The 11348-nt window shown below is 43.4% G+C and overlaps 1 pseudogene; it reads left to right on the forward strand.

The window, feature by feature from the left end:
- The first annotated feature begins 620 nt into the window (after window positions 1-620).
- Window positions 621-745, forward strand: LOC116908411 (annotated as a pseudogene).
- The last annotated feature ends 10603 nt before the right edge of the window (window positions 746-11348 follow it).

Here is an 11348-nt window from a genome sequence, read left to right on the forward strand (position 1 = left end):
GTGTACGAGTGTTTGCCTACACAGAGGAATGTGCGCCACATGTGTGCCTGGTGACATCAGTGCTGACGTCAGGGACCAGAAGACAGCATCTGATACCATAGAAACGGAGTTCGGGAGGGTTGCAAGCCACCATGCGGGTGCTTTGAGTCGAACCCTGGCCTTCTGAAAGACCAGGCAGTGCTGCTGAGCCATGCATCTAGCGCCCTAAATTAAAGAATATTTGACTCTTGTTTAAAGATAGCATTGGTGCCAAGCTCTTTAGGAAAACTTGAAAGCTTTGAGGACCCTGGTTCAGTTGGCAACAAGACTTCTGCTTGCGCTGGGGTTGGAGAGTCGTTTTCCTCTTGTTTCCTCTCCTATGCATTCTTCTCAGAGGTTAAAAATAGCTCTAAGTCATTTAAAAACATCGAACAACTTAACAAGTGCACGGAACACGGTAGACACTTAAATGGGTGCTATTTTCTCTTATTTCCGTTCTCTCTTCTGAACCCAGGAACACAAAGGCTTCCTTATTTGTTTTCGCAAATTTGACAAAGAACTTCTGTACCCTCCAGCTCCCCTTCCTACCTCGTCCACAACATTACCATGCTACCAGCTTTATTAATTAAAAACTAAAATTCCCTGCTCCTAGAGACAGGTGTGGCTGCCTTCCGGTGTGCGTCAGTAGGTGGCAGAGAGGTGAGAGGCTATGTTTATACTAAGTGCTCTGACCTATGAACACCTGAACAGTTAGTAGCCTAACATTCCCTGGGGGGAAAAGACCGAACTTGAGACAAACACCAGTCCTACACCAAGGGGCTCGGACAGGGGAGCTTAGAGTAGTTAGTGATGCTACCTAGTACCATGGTGGGGCCCTGGTCTGTGCTGCCATGGTGGGAAGGTGGAACATCTGGGCCGCTGACCCTGAAGCAGCAGAGCTCTGTTACTACGGAAATGGGGAAACAGACGTCCCTGGTCTGGGCTGCTCCCTGGGACTTGTTGGTCTGAGGGCTAGAGCTGATTCCTTCCTTAGCCCTCCCATTTGTCTTCAGAGCAGTGGCGAGAACTAGGGAGAGATATCCTCCTTCCCCTCCCCTTCCACCTGTGGCAGGTGGGAGACTTGGCTCTGGGGTCAAGAGAGCAGGAGAGCTGACCCTGCCTCTCAACAGCTGTAGCACTTGGGAGAGCTGGCCCGGTTCCTGGACAGCACAGAAGAACTGGGCCTGGATGTGTAGGTTGTAGGGGCACTAGCCTCCAGGGCCTGAGTGTAGGACAGCCGGCTCTGCTTCTTGTCTGCCTGGGCAGCAGGGTAGAGCTGGCCCTGGTAGTGACTGTTGCTGGTGAACCAGCCCTCAGGGCATGAGACTGGGAAAGGTGTCGGGCTAACCAGCTCAGATACCTCTCAGGGCTACATCCAGGCCTTTGAATTGGTCCATCCCGAATGTATCCCATCTATGAATTGTTGGAGTGCATGAAGGGACTGGCCCTACAGACCCAAAACTACAGGATCTCCATGACACAGGGCAAAAACAGGGTTTCTGAGAGGTGTCCCAGTGAGGATCCAGTATTGACAGAGTAGCAGAATCCAGAGGCCTGGAACCAGACTAAGTCATTGCAATGAACATTTGCAAGCAAAGAAGTGTGGTCAAAGGGTACACCGTGGGACACATTGTGACACACTACAGCTTCCACAATGAAGTTTTCTCTTTTGTGGGGGGAGGTTGCAAGGTTAGAGGGTGGGTAAGGGAGGAGAGAAAGAAGAGTGGGACTGGGGTGCATGATGTGAAATTCACAGAGAACCAATAAAAGTTATAAGAAAAAACTTAAACTTACTTGCTCAGATAAATTAATTCCCCTTAATTATAATTAGGTATTCATTATCTCTTAGCAAGCCCTCACCCAGAAATATTTAAACCTGACTTGTGTTGGGAATGGTACTCAGTCTGTTAGAGACAAAGATGGCCAGCCACAAGAACTAAGTGACCACCATCACTTGGCAAATGATCTCTGAAGTGATAGCCCTTTCCCAGTGCTGCAGGCTTAGCACAGAACATCGCACTCCCAGCAGACATCACAAAGCTTTCATTTTCCTTAGACTCCGTCGTGCTTAACTGTCTTCTTCCTTCTGAATGCAGAGAGCTGAGTTTGCATTTGCTGCAAGAGAGCTAAGACAACATTATGATGTGTCTCAGTCTTGTGCCCTTGGATGAAACAAACAAACAAACAAACAAACAAACAAAAATCCCCCCGCAAGTATAACCCTCAAGGCTGAAGAAAGGCTGTTTTGCATTCTGCATTCCTCATTTCAAACATCTTTTTATTTATCAGAGGGAAAAAAATCTCATTTTTATTATTTAATTTTATTTTTATTTTTAAAAAAGTATGTGTGTGTATGTGTGTATGTTTGTGTATGTGTTTCTGTGTGTGTGTATGTATGTATGTGTTTGTGTGTGTATGTGAGTGTGTGTGTGTGTGTGTGTGTTTGTGTGTATGTGTGTGTATGTGTGTATGTGTGTATGTGTGTGTGTGTGTGTATGTGTGTGTGTGTGTGTGTGTGTGTATGTATGTGGGTGTATGTATGTGTGTGTCTGTGTGTATGTCTATGTGTGGGTTGGTGTGTGCGTCTGTATAAGTGTGTATGTGTATGTGTTTGTGTGTGTGTGTGTGTGTGTGTATGTGTTTGTGTTGTTTGTGTGTGTGTGTTTTGTCTCTGTGTGTGTGTATGTTGTTTGTGTGTGTGTTGTCTCTGTGTGTGTGTGTGAGTGTGTGTATGTGTGTGTGTGTGTGTGTGTGTGTGTGTGTCCTTCCTCCGTTACTCACCGTCTTCTCCTTATGGCAGCATCTCTTCCTGAAATCCAAGCTCATGGACTTAGCTAGCCTGATGACCAATGAACATCAAGGGTCTGCCTTCCTCTACTCTTCCACCTGGTACTTGTGCACAAATGGCCACCATTCCAGGCTTTTTACATGGATGCTGGAAATCAACTCAGGGCCTTTTGCTAGCCCATCGGGCACTTTATTGATTGAGTCAACTTCTCAACCCAATAATGTTATTTTTAAAACATTCTATTCAGAGGCAGTGTCTGATCTGGTTTATTCTACTTCCCAAGCACCCCCCTTCCCGACGTCATTTAATGCCCTGTCCTTAGTCTTGGTAGAAGCTCCTAGCAAGCTGAGAACAAAGTGGAGAAATGGTCCTGACAGCCTAATGAACCAGATTGCAGCTTTCATCCACCGGGAAACAATTGTATGCAGATGAGAAAATATTGAACATTTCTGACAGTAATTTAATGTTATCCATTTAAAAGTCATCTGACGATTTTAAAAATGGAAAATTTTGTTTCTCATCCCCATCAACAGATATTAAACTTTCCACAATTCCTTATGGCTATGTCAGTCTTGATGCTCGTAATGCCTTTTTAGAATAAAACTCCGCAGAAAAAACCCCCCATAATAATCAGGAGGTTTGGAAGAAACAAAATTACTTTTTTTATTACAAGCGAATAACATTTTAAATCATTAAAATGTTTCTCCATCCAACCCATGAGTTTCAGCTGGCGGCTAAACCCTGACTGCACAAGTGTTTCCTAGCATGGTAGTTTAATGCCAGAAAGAGTGTTGGAGCCATCCCTTCTATTTCTGAAGGAATTTGCCCAAAGTTCCACAGCCAGATGTGGTAGGCTGAATCTATGACAGTTCGATCCTACCTCCTGCGTTAAGCTGTTCTCTGAGAGCCAGATGACTGGTGACTTCCTCAAGTTACCCTCTGACATTCATTCAGTATTGTGAGAGAAATCCCTGATGAAAGGGAGTGCGCTGTGCATGTCGGGACCTGAGCAGGTGTGATGCACCCTGCCTCCAGGTCCTAAGCCTCCATATAGGGTTGGGGCAGACAGATACAAAGTAAACCTTAATGGTCTGGTCTGCTTTTCAATACAGTTTAGAGGACAGGGACTGAAGCTGCACTGTTATCAGGAGGTAAGGAAGCAAGAACTCCACCCTGAATGTAACAAGGTAGCAACTCCATGATTTTCCTCCATCCTAATTTGACCATGTGAGATGTCCTTTGTGTCAATTCTCTGAAAGTGAGGAGGCACTGGCTTCTTGGAACCTAATTCTAAGCAAAAGACTAAGGAGGAAGCAAGGTTTGTTACTTGACTATTAACTGGCTGCACCTATATTTACATTTTGATTTAGAGAACATAAAACAAAAATGGTCAAGAGTGTGAATGTGAAGCCATGGCTGACAGACAAAGGGAGCAGTTCTCCGACCTGCTTCAGAAAGCATCCCAGACAGCAGAGCAGTGGGAGAGCAGAGTGCAGAGCAATCAAAACTAGTCACAGCGTGGCACTACAGAGGGAATCTTACGATAGGAAATGATATTATAGTGGCTCCCCATAACTGCCCCATCAGCCAAATGAGGCCTGGCCTCAGTTACATAGCAGGAATTTCACGCCAGGGGAAATTGTCCATAGAATGGCTGGCTCTAACCAAGCAGAGAACCCTTTCAAAGTACAGACCACCACACTCCATTACCACACAGAGGTGGTTCTTCAGTTATTGCCATGTCTGCCGCTAGCCTTCATGTGTACTGAATACACTCACATTTTTTAAATTGTGGCCTAAAGGGCAAAGTATTTCGATAATCGGAAAAAAGTCTCTTGTCACAAACAATAGTGAAGCTGGATGTGTGTTTTTCTTGTGGAGTAAAGTCACACCCAGAAGTGGATGCTAGGTAAGGCAGGAGCAAATCTTCAAAGGAGAATGGCTGACCACTGCCTTATAGTCAGGAGAAGGCACCATCGCTTCTCTCAGACCAGGAGGACTGAAGAGTAGGAAAGAAAGCAATTTCAACTTGAAGAAATTTCTAGAGAAGGGTATTTACTAAAAAAGAGATTTAGATCCAACTTCGTGAGGAAATCTTCAGCAGGGCTCAGAGCTCTCCTTTGTGGGGGCTTCTAATAGAGGCTGATTCGCTCACACATTTAGGGAGTTTGGAAGGCCGGTTTACTGTGTTAGGGGATGAAGGAACATGTGCATGCAGCGCCTCACATCTCTCTGGACTGAGAAGCATGCACTGGAGAGTGATGGCTCCCAGCTCAGCTCCCCCTTCCCCTTTCACTCAGTCTACACTCTTAGCACACAGGATGGTGCCCACTATGTTCAGGTGGGTCTTTGCCCATCGGTTAATCCTCTCTGAAATGGTCTCAGAGATAACACTAGCAGAATTTCCTTTATCTCCAACATGAGTCTTAATCCAGTCACATTTACAATGACAACCCCGCTCACAGAGTATCAAGTCTAAATCGGATGTGCCCAAGAGCACCGATGGAAGATCTTATTCTGACTCTAGCAAGACACCACAAACATTTCCCACCATTCTCCAAAAGTCATTGAATGACTCCTGTGCCCATTTAATCAATGGCGACAAAGCTTTCTTTGTGGGGAAAGAGCTCATCTATCTTTCTGCGGGATTAAAGCCCTTGCAATCTTTTTTATATCTGATCCCACTTTTGATTTGCTCCACGCATTTGTCGCCTGTGCCCTCTGTGTCCTCTAAGCCTTCAATTTGAATTTTATCTTCTTGATCTACCCAGATCCAGTCAACTTCTATTAACTCCCCTTCCTCTATGATTCTGAGAAAGCGAGACTAGTGCGAATGATATTTTTAAGTGTATTGCTCATTTTACAGGATTTAAAACATGCCGTGTTGTACTTAGTGTCCGAGTAATGTTTGCCCTCTGAACACTAGGTGTCCATAACATTTGAGGACTCTCTGCCTCTAACATGGTTAGTGTCTGGGGCTGAAGAGATGGCTCAGGGGTCACTTACTCTTGCAGAAGACCCGGGTTTGATTCCAAGCACCCACATCGTAGCTCCCAACCATCTATAGGTCTAGTCTTAGGGACCCAATGTCATCTGACTGCCACAGGTTCCTTCATACAGAGAGAGAGAGAGAGAGAGAGAGAGAGAGAGAGAGAGAGAGAGGAGAGAAGGAAAGGGGAGAGACAGAAAGAAAATAAATTAGTTTTTTAAAGAAGCTTAATATAAACAAGGAGAATATTAGCAACCCAAAATTGTTGGAGACAATATTAACCTCATTAATTCATTCAGTACATGTTTTTGTCGATTGCCTGTTTTGGCCCAGGCATAATAAGATAGCTTAGTATCTATCTGACTTCATAGCACTTAAAATTTGGGCTTAGGGACAGATGCTGTGTAACTAATTATACAAATGATTTGTGGTCAGTATGGCAATCAGGAAGCAGAGAATGTGAGAAAGACCGTGACAAGCACAGATCACCAAGGGCATGTCAGGCTGTGCTTAAATGTGCACACTGTGTCCTAGACACCAAGGAAAATTACTGACATTGATTAAGATTGCAACATTATTAAATTAATTAAAATTCATCCCAATGCCTCGATGACTAGTGGATGTGGGGATAAAGGAGGATGCACAATGGCTGTAACTCGTAACCTGTATATGCTATGTAACATGTGATGTCAGTGGTGATAAAGTATAGAGTTAGGAGACTTTTAGGAGGAACAACCACTGTGTGTGTGTGTGTGTGTGTGTGTGTGTGTGTGTGTGTGTGCATAGTGTCTATATGTGTACTGTGTAGTGTATACGTGTGTGTAGTATATGTGTAATGTGTGTATACGTATACTGTGTAGTATATATATGTGTGTGTAGTGTGCTCATGTGTGCAGTATGTAGTGCATGTGTGTGTAGTGTGTGTATATGTTTAGTGTGTAGTGTATATGTGTGTGTGGTGTGTGTATATGTGTAGTGTGTTGAATGGTGGAGACAGAAGAGAGAAGGTAAAGTTGAAGATGATTTAAGTTTCTAGATTTAGCAGCCGTGTGATGGTTCCTTGGGACTAGAGTTACAGATGGTTGGGAGCCACTATGGCTGGGTCCTGTCTGTTCATCTGTGATTAAATGCTTATCTGAAATGATTTCAGAAATGAATGGGTAGCCAACCTCGGCTTCCCCAGTCTTTCTTTTGAACATGATAGTCTTTAGAAAGGTATTAAAGCATGCCTTCTGAGACTGTAGTGTGTGTATACGTGAACTTGCTAAGCGTTTCAGAAGGACACGGAATACTGTCAGGGACAGGGTCTGGAGGAGCGTTCTTAGTGCTCCTAGAGAAGGAGCAGAGAAAAGGCAGCATGAAGGTATCAGAGGCAGGACTTTGCATTGACAAAGGGAACAGTTTGCTGAAGGTCCTAGAAGGGATGTATCATAGTATTCAAGATCTGAGGTCTTAGGAAGGCATCTGTGCACCTGAATTCACACCCTCCTCTGTTCACAGTTGGGCTCTTCGTCATCACAAAGACGCAGAAAGTTTAAGAACTGGGTGGAGCTTCGGAGTCCCTGGTGCCAGATTTTCTGCAACCTGCCCCATGGCATTTGTTTTAGGAGACCATATTGTTCAGCAAGTGATTCTGCTAGTCTTACCAACTAATGAAGTAGATAACAAAAACAAAGACAGAACCCACCTAAGTATTTCTAAAATTTTAGCTTCCTGCCACTGTCAGCGTCACATCCCTCTGTCTCGCTCATCGGGCTGAACTCTACAAAGAGCACTAGATGGCAGCAGAGTTCCTCCTTCGTGCCTTGGAGAAAGTGCGCCTGCCCCATTCAGGGGAATGTCTGAAGTCTAGCTTCCGGTGCTACCTGAGTACCAGAGAGGATGTGAAGAGGACCAATCTTAGCAGCTGAAGCTGGGCTTCATCAGTTCAGCCTGCAGGGCACCAAGACGCAGCGAGTTTCCCGAGTTCACTCGTTTAAGGAAGTAAAAACAGTCATTTTTTAAAAAATAAATAAGCTACGAAATTAATTTTCTTAAAACTCTAGATTTTTCCTTACCGAATTTCATTATTCCATAGGGGGTTCATCCTTCAGAAGCCTGTCCTTGGATGTTATTGCAATCCTCCAGGAGGGCAGCAAGTAGACTACGAAAAGGAAAATAACGATAATCCAAACTACGGACCCGTAACTTTACAGGTAATTCTAAAATACCGGCGGCATCGGCCTCTCCTCCAAATAAGCCGTAAAGCAAAGCACGAAAGGGAAAGCGTCGTGGAGTAAGTCATCACCTGTTCGTTGTTTACTCACTAATCTTCCTCCTTATCTTGAACTGTCTCATCTCCTGAATACTCAATATATTAAAAAAAAAATTCTTTCTGAACTCAAACTTGCTTTCTTTCCAAGTATTATTTCATGCTTGAATCTCAATGCCTATGTGGTATTGTATGTATTTGTCAGATGGGTGGTATTTCTTACTAGGTGGTGACGTTCGTACTGAGTGTTATTTGCATAACGCGTTATAGTTGGCAGATTTTTCATATCTATCAACCCTATCATTCTTTATCACACTATGTTATATAACAATAATTATTATTATGACTATTTTACTGATGAAAAATAGAGGATCAGAAAGGCTAGGCAACTTACCCCAAGTTCACTCACATTTTGAATGAGAAAATGATGGTGTAAAGGCTTAGGGTCTTTTACTTTAAAGCTTTGGAACTTTTTATGATTTTTCGTGGGCTTCAAAGGCAGTTTGGTTAAAAACTGTGTCCATTTATCTACAGAAGCAGAGAGATGTATAAGGAAGAAAGACGACAGCCCACTGGGCATTATACAAAGGCATTAGTGGTCACAGTGTGGGAAATGGTTTGGAGTCAGCAAGGCACAATGTCTGGCCCTTGGCTATGCGGCGCTGTCAGCGGTTCAGGACCAAGAGATGGGTTCAAATGGTGGTGATTTTCAGAGGTACTTAGCAAGACTGAGCAGGCCTCAGTGGCTGACTGGGAATAGACCTAAAGGAAGAAGATTGTTGAAGATGACGTTTTGGAGGAGTAGCAGGCTTCTTAGAAATGAAGATGTTTGTCGAAATTGAAATTTCAGTGGAGGAAACACCTAACTGCTTTTCCTGGAATATTTTTAGCCTCTATTTCTCCAACCTGACCTATGGTCTCCAGGAAATCTCCCCGTTTTCTCAGCTTTGGAGTTGAGCTTTTCCGGTTCGCCCCTGGTAGCAACTGTAGGCGCCCAACACAGCTTCTGTCGCATTCTGCTGGCACCGTGGCATTTACCTGTGGCTTTGACACTTGGCTTAGACTTTAGTAGTTTTACTGAAGAAGTAATGAACTTGTTGGTTTGGGCAGCCAGTTCAGCATGGAAAATGATTAAGAAAAAGATAATTCCATACCACAATCAGTATGTTTAATCCAAAGACTGAGGGGGAAGAGGTTAGGAGGTATTCAGCCTCTAACTCAAGATGAGTTCTCAATTGAAATACATTGCTTTAAAGACCAAGAAAAAGACTACACACACTCAAAATTGCAAAGGATAAAGTTTAGAAAGCACAGAGACTGCCATATCCCTTGAGGGAATGGAAAGAGAACAAGATAAAAGAGGAAAAATGGTTGTTTCCAGAAACAGTAAATTACTGGCTTTATTCAAATCATAAAAAGGGTTACTTATTAATCATTCTACTATTTATACTACAAAAACCATATTGATTACTGGGGATGTAGAGTTGAGGAGGATACTGATCTCTTACAGCCTCTTCGAGGGAGACAAAAACATGAGGCAAAAGGGGATATGATGTGTCTTGTGTTATAGCAGAGGTATGCAGGCACCGCTATGGGAATACAGATGAGAGAAATGAATTCTGTCTGAGTGTGTGGCCAGGACCAGATGCAGACAGGAAGTAACATTTGAGCCTGTCTTTAAATAATGAATAGGAACTCCCCCAGTAATCAAATAGGAGGATGCGCAGGAGAGCGAAGCACACAGTCAAGCTGTATAAGAATCTCAGAACCTGCCTGAGGGAAACATCACGGGGTGGACTCAGAAAGGAGGAATGGGTCTGGTCTGGAATCTTTAATAAGAAATTAGGATGTCTGTTAGCAGGAGATTTTGGAGCACATTTTGAAAACACATGGTTTACACACATTCAGGGGGAAAGATAATCATGGTTTGGGACTCATGATGTAAGGCAGGGAGGTACATCCAATAGATATCAAATAGAAAGAAAAAAATTCAGCAAGGGGGATTGTTAATATAAAATAAACATCTAGGTAGCAGACGTGAACAGCTGGAAACTGACTTGGAAATGATGCCTTCTGCCACTGTGATTATGTGCACGCTCACGGGAGATGAACTAGAAACCTACGTGACCAGAACAAGATGATAATAAGCGATATACATATGGCTTGAATACGTCAAGACTTTGGGCGCAACAAATTGAAATGTAAAGGTATCCATTTTTAAGACTGATTCAGAACTGGGTTATTGTTTTCAACAAAAATCTCAGTGAATTCAATCATATATAAGAATATTGAGACCGCATGAAGGCAATTTTGAAAAATAAGGACTAATGGGAGAGACTTCGTGTTCATGGATATAGATTAAAATAGTTGAAATAGAATGCTATTGGAACCAGACCCTAAGATCACTAGAACACTGGAAAGGGCCCTAGAAATTATTTTTTGACTGCGAGAGAATAAGTCACAGAAAACTAACAGCAGAAATAATTTATTCTGTAAGTGACACTGACAGAGTATGTGAGCCATAAAGATCACAATCACACCTCTATGCTGAGCTGCATTTAAGCACTTGACGTTATTGTATTAGTCAGGGGTCATGATCACAAGACAGACTGATTCTTCAGAAGAGCGTTTTATTATAAAGATATTGCACAGAGTCCGTCTGAAGGTGCAGGCTGGAGATACAGTAATAGTGAACAGCAGAGTGTGAACTGGTCCAGTGAACAGTGGAGGGGTAATCACAGCTGACACTGTTGCTTGGGGACTCAAGTTTGCTGCCACTCAGCCCTGAAAGGCTATGTTTCTCCATCAGCCTCAAGTTGATTGCCACCAGAGACTTTCCCCTAGCTGGTTCTTCAAGATTGAAGTCTCTGGTGGATGAGTAAATGTGGTTGGTCCGAATGCCTATGCTAATGCACGTGGACAGTTCTGGCTTTCTCCTTTGAATAGAAAGGACCAGAGACTGGGCTCAGTCTGGGTGTTTGAGAAATTCTGGATCATTCCCATAACTTGAGGATTACAAGACACAGTGTTAGAAGTTCTCTTTTGTTCGGAGTGAAAAAAACCAAAGATTAAAAAATTTTTTTAAAAAAGTCACCAAGTCTGAAACCAGGAAGTGATGGAGCAAGAACATAAAGTCTTTCTAACTCTGAAACCTGTGTGCCATCGGCCAAGGACACACTGAATGACGACGTGCAAAGAAGGAAATCTTGGGCAAATCCTGAAAACACAGTTTTCAAGTTCAGTGCAGCTGGAACAGGGCTCCTCGAGGACAGGATGATAGTGTCAAGGTTTGTGGTGTTCAC

This window comes from Rattus rattus, chromosome 8, assembly GCF_011064425.1.
Source record: "Rattus rattus isolate New Zealand chromosome 8, Rrattus_CSIRO_v1, whole genome shotgun sequence".
Taxonomy (NCBI): Eukaryota; Metazoa; Chordata; class Mammalia; order Rodentia; family Muridae; genus Rattus; species Rattus rattus.